The sequence below is a fragment of the Solanum pennellii genome, chromosome 5 (genome assembly GCF_001406875.1).
Source record: "Solanum pennellii chromosome 5, SPENNV200".
NCBI classification, from domain to species: Eukaryota; Viridiplantae; Streptophyta; class Magnoliopsida; order Solanales; family Solanaceae; genus Solanum; species Solanum pennellii.
This window is the reverse complement of record NC_028641.1, coordinates 64,030,887-64,036,998: the sequence shown is the minus strand read 5'-3', so window position 1 is coordinate 64,036,998 and position 6,112 is coordinate 64,030,887.

Sequence of the window (6,112 nt, the reverse complement as noted above, 5' to 3'; positions counted from 1 at the left end):
CCCCCCCCCCCCTAGAATTTCCAAAAAACATAGGAACTAAATCATAAAATTAATGAGTAATTGATGTTAGAATGTTATCCCAAGATCAGATCGAGCAAAATCCTTTTGGAATCATCTAAAATTGATCTCCGGATATCCATACATCAATTTTGAACAATGGGCTCATAATTAGTTAAATGTCCTTCATCCCCTTTCATTCACCCAAAAGCAAAGATGTCTTCGTATCGGTGGGTTTGCTGAAGAGGAAAAAATGTGCATAAGTGGATAACTTAACACATGTTGACTATACATGAATAATAATGATGGTGCGAAAAATCCTTCGCAAATGGAGAAAACCCGTAAGATACTGTTACTATCCTATAATGGACGAGGTGGCACTTGTATTTTACCACAAATACAAGTAAGCCTCAACTTACCAAAAATGAATGAAATATGGAAAAAGTAAAGCAAGAACAATACAAAGGCGGAAAACTTATTCAATCTATTCAAGACCCCAAAACCTAGTTGTCACCTATTCAAATAACTAAAGTAAAATAGATCTTGAAAGATGTAACACTCCGAAAGTTCATGAAATCCTTTTCCCAAGAGTCTCCCTCAACTATGGTTTTTCAAACCTTCCAAGACTAGGTTTTCAATTTAGACATGGGTTCTCTTTTCAAAACGAAATTGTTATTCAATTATGATGATTTATGGTCTTTTATCATTGTTTGACTAAGAATTGATGGTCAATTGTTAGTAATCACTAGAGGTTTCCCCTTGAACCCTTATTCTTCCTTAAACCATTTATGCCTTGAAATTCTATGGTAATTATGGAAGATGATGACTATATGATCATGTAGAATGTTAATTACTATGTATTACTTCTTGAATTTACCTTGTTTAAGCATTGATTATGTATTCTTTGGTAATTGAAGTATGAAAGCAATGAAAGGGCCAGAAGGTATGAAGATTGATTCTTCTTGAATTCAATTATGAAATATGAGTTGCTTAGATAGTAATGCTCTTATGTCTAATGTGTGGTTGTGATGCTGATGACAAGTATGCCTCATCCTTAACCCTAGACAATTGAATTAGCCATGAAGTACGTATGCATATTACGATATGATTATTACATGATTGAAAGTAGTTTTTCATGATTATAATAAAGTGTTAAGTGAAAGGCTTACTCACTTGATTAGTGGTTTCTAAAGTGAAAGGATTGTTCTCACTTGTGAAGACCTTTGAGCTATTATAATAAAATGTTTACATAGGGGTCTAGAGGATACTAATGTGAACCTTTATGATCAAATAAGATGATTACTAGAGGGAATGAAGGCTTAGCTTCGAAAGGGCATGTAAATGATATAGATTTATCACGTTTAGTAAGTCTGTCCTCCTACATGGGTTTCTTCACGTCTAGCAAGTCTGGATTCCCAATATATGTGTTGTCTCATGAGATGAAAACATCTATGTCTAGCAAGTCAAGGTTTATAGTCGCAATCTCCTTGACCCTTAACTATGTGCCCACAAAGGACTATAGCTTAGTGGATCCACCTAGATAGTTATGTATGATTGGTTACACCTTAGGCAAGTGTTAACCCTCTCTTTTTAGTGTGGGACTAGAACACCGGATTCTATGTAGCTCACATGGTCTAATGTCGATTATTTCACTTATTTTCCTTAAACTAAAAGTAAATGAACAAGTTAGGTATGTGAAATCTTATTAGGGTTGTCTTAAAGGCTACTACATAGTGTGAGGGAGAGTATGAGACTTCTCTTACACATCGCACATGTGGGATCCTAAGGGATGATCTGAATAGTTTCTTGTATGATTAAGTTGATTATATGTTATGTATATCAAGTTATATATGATCTTATGAATAAAGCATGTTATATGAAAATATAATGTTATGATATATGCACGAAGTAGGTGGCTTAGTGTGATACTTAGCTTTGGATAGGATTATGGGTAACTATTCTTGGCATTGCACAAGTATTGCTTGAGTTGCTTATATGTTGGGTTGATTTACAATGTTCCATACATGCGTATGTTGATTTATTTGGTGCTAATCATGACTATGAGTAAATTGTGACTTTCTCCTTCATTTATGATTTTATGCATAGGAATCATACTTAGTACATGTGACTGGTACTAACCCATAATTTTTCCCTTTTCCCAAACATTATAGGTTCCAGTCATTGAAGAGCTTCTAGACCATTTGCAAGAAGACATGGACTTTTTCCAAGTTAATGGTGAGCCCTCACGTTTGGGGATGTTGTCATTCTTTTACTCTAGTTATGATGTTTCTTATGTCTAAAGACATTCATTCTTTCCTATTATCATTTGAGACTATTGTTGTAAGCCTATAACGACATATTGTACTTATGTATGGGATCATGCCCAACTTTTTATTACTCTTTAAAATGGTTTAATGCGAGACAAAGTATTAGACTAATTATTGTGTATTGGTCATGTTTCCTAAACGAGAAACCTATGTAAGCTTCAATAAGTGAGGAGTCTATGTAAATCCCATATATAATATATGAGAGCTCTATGTATACCTTACTATGTAAAAGTTTTAAATTTTCCTCATTTTTGACATGTGATATGTAATGATGAATGCGAAGGGCTAGTCTAAAATCTTTTCGAGGACGAAGATGCCAGTTACGTCTAGGGGGTGCTCCCCGATCGTGACAAACTTTGTCTCAGAGCATGAGGTTGAAGTAATATTAGGATTGATATCTCACTAAACCACATCTACGTAGAGTCTTGTTCAAGGGTGTGAAGCGCGCCACATTTATGAATGAGAGGCTATGTGATGCTTAAGAAATTCCTATCTTCATGATAATCCAATGTCTTGCCTCAAGAGTCTTGACTCTATGTGTCCTTTCTACTAATATCTTTCTTGTGTTTATGGGCAATGAATACAAGAAGGAACAACACTCGAAGGGCCAAAGAGGAGAATTTGAATGAGGCGGTTCCCCTTCAAGCTCCCCAAAACCCTCAAGTTTATATTGAAGAATGGGCTATGTCTAATGTGGAGAGAATGGAGGCCATTCATGTTTTGAGCTCAAGTGTTGGCTACTCAAGTTGCTAGGCATATTAGCGTGCAAGTGAACCCTAATGCTAGCACCACCACATCGAGGATAATGGATTTCACAAGGATGAATCCTCTTACTTTCTCTGTCTCCAAGGTGGAAGAAGACCCACAAGAGTTAATTGATGAGGTATTCAAGGTGGTGGATGTCATGGGTGTGACTTCTCAGGAAAAGGCGTAACTAGCCGCCTAACTTAAAGATGTGGCTCAAGTTTGGTATGAGAAATGGAAGGATGATAGGCCGGTTAGAGAAGTTCGGATTACTTGGGGGGCTTTCAAAATGGCTTTCGTTGATAGGTTCTTTCCCTTGGAATTAAGGGAGAGAAAAATTCAAGAATTCATCAATCTTCGCTAAGGAAATATGAATGTGAAGGAGTATAGCCTCATGTTCACTCAAATCTCCAAGTATGCTCCTACTATGGTTGCAGATTCTAGGGCTAAGATGAAAAAATTTGTTATGAGGGTATCCAACCTTATGGTTAATTAGTGTAGGTCAGCTATGTTGATTTTTACCATGGAAATCTCTTGTCTCATGGTTCATGCCGAACAAATTGAGTAACAAAAGCTTAAGAAAGTTGGTAAGGAGTTGAAGAAGACAAGAGCTGAAGATGGAAATTCTTCCAAGACTAGATTTTAAGTGCAAGATAAGCCAAGGTTCAAGAGGAAGTTTTCCAACCAAGGATCTTCTAACACTCCAAAGGTCAACAAAGGTAAAGGGTCTACACCTAATCCTCATTAGGAGAGAGGTAGTAGTCCCTATGTTGAGAAGTCTACTTGTGCTAAGTGTGGTAGAAAACATGAAGACAAATGTCAAATCGGCATGGGGAATTGCTATAATTATGGTAAGAGTAGCCACATGAAGAGGGATTGTCCTATGATTAAAGTTAAAGAAAGGGAAAATACTCAAGTACAGGCAATTGCTCCCTATCCGGAAGCTCAAAAGAAGAATCGCTTTATGCTCTTCGCTCTAGGGGTGATCCAGAGGAATATCCTGATGTTGTCACCGATATGTTACAAGTTTATTCCTATGTTTATGCTTTATTAGATCCCAGTGCCACGTAATCTTTTGTAACTCCTTTAGTGGGCTTAAAGTTTGATGTGTTACCCAATGTTCTAAGTAAACCTTTTTCAGTCATTTCACCGGTGGGTGACTCAGGCATTGCTAATAGAGTCTATAGGAATTATCCTATAATGTTGCCCAATAGAGTTACTTCGGTTGATTTGGTGGAAATTGATATGATTAATTTCGATGTCATTTGGGGATGGATTGGTTGAATGCTTGTTTTGCTTCTATAGATTGTAGAACAAGGGTAGTCAAGTTCAAATTCTCAAATGAACACATCTTAGAATGGAAGGGAGGAAACTCAATCCCTAGAGGTCATATCGTTTCGTGAATCTAGAATCCAAAGTTCCTCCTATTGAGTCAGTCCCCATAGTGAGGGAATTTTTGGAAGTCTTTCCCAATGACTTACCCGGAATTCCTCCCAAACGGGAAAATGATTTTGGTATCGACTTATTGGCAGATACAAATCCCATTTCAATTCCTCCTTATCAAATGGCTCTGGCTGATTGAAAGAGTTGAAGGCTCAACTCAAAAATGTACTAGACAAAGGCTTTATTCAACCTAGTATTTGTGCATGGGGTGATCAGGTGTTGTTTATGAAAAAGAAGGATGGGTCCCTTAGGATGTGCATTGATTACCGTCAACCAATAAGGGCACTATAAAGAACAAGTATCCTCTCTCTAGGACTGCTGATTTATTTGATAACTCCAAGGTACAAGTTACTTTTCAAAAATTGATTTGAAGTCGGGATATCACCAACTTGGTGAGAGGTGAAGATATTCCCAAAAAGTCTTTCCGAACTCGATATGGTCATTATGAGTTCTGAGTCATGTATTTTGGGTTAACTAATGCTCCGGCGGCTTTTATGGATCTCATGAATAGAGTGTTCTGGAATATCCTGATGATTCCGTAATTGTCTTCATTGATGATATCTTGGTGTATTCTAAGAATGAGGATGAGCATTTGGGCCATTTGAGGGTTGTAATGAAAATCCTCAAGGAACAACAACTCTTTCATAAATATAGTAAGTGTGAGTTTTGGTTGAGATCGGTTGCATTTCTTGGTCATGTTATCTCTAGTGAGGGTATAAAGTTAGATCCAAGGAAAACAGAAGCGGTTAGAAGTTGGCCTAGACCTTTTGGATCCAGCCAATATCCGAAGTTTCTTGGGTTTGGCTGGGTATAATAGAAGGTTTGTTGGTGGGTTTGCATCCATTGCATCTCCTTTGACAACTCTAACTTAAAAAAGGTGAAGTTTGAGTGGTCTGAGGCTTGGGGAAGAAGATTCTAAAAGTTGAAAGATAAGCTTACCTCCGCTCTGGTTTTGACCTTACCAGGGGGTACCAAGGTTTTGTAGCATATTGTGACGCTTCTCGAGTAGGTTTGGGTTGTGTTCCTATGCAACATGATTAGGTGATAACTTATGCCTCTAGACTACTCAAGGTTCATAAGAAGTATTATCCAACTCATGGTCTTAAATTAATGGGCGTGATATTTGCCTTGAAAATATGGAGGCATTATATCTATTGGGTCCATCGGAATGTGTTTACCGACCACAAGAGTCGTCAATATGTCTTTACCGAAAATGAGTTGAATCTCCGAAAAAGAAGGTAGTTGTAACTATTAAAGGATTACAACATGAGTGTCTTATACCACCCCGGCAAGGACAATGTGGTTGAGGATGCTTTAAGTCGTATGACTATGGGTAGTGTGTCTCATTTGGAAGAAGATAAGAAAGACCTAGTGAAAGATGTTCATCGGTTGGCTCGGTTTGTAGTTCTGTTAGAAGTTTCTCCAAATGGTGGTTTTATGGTCCATCATAACTCCAAATCATCGTTAGTGGTTGAGGGTGAAGTCTAAGCAACATCTTGATCCATTATTGATGGAGTTGAAGGATTCGGTTCTTGGTAAGCTTAATGAGTCATTCTCCCAAGGGGTGATGGGGTGCTTATGTACCAAGGTAGTTTGTGTTT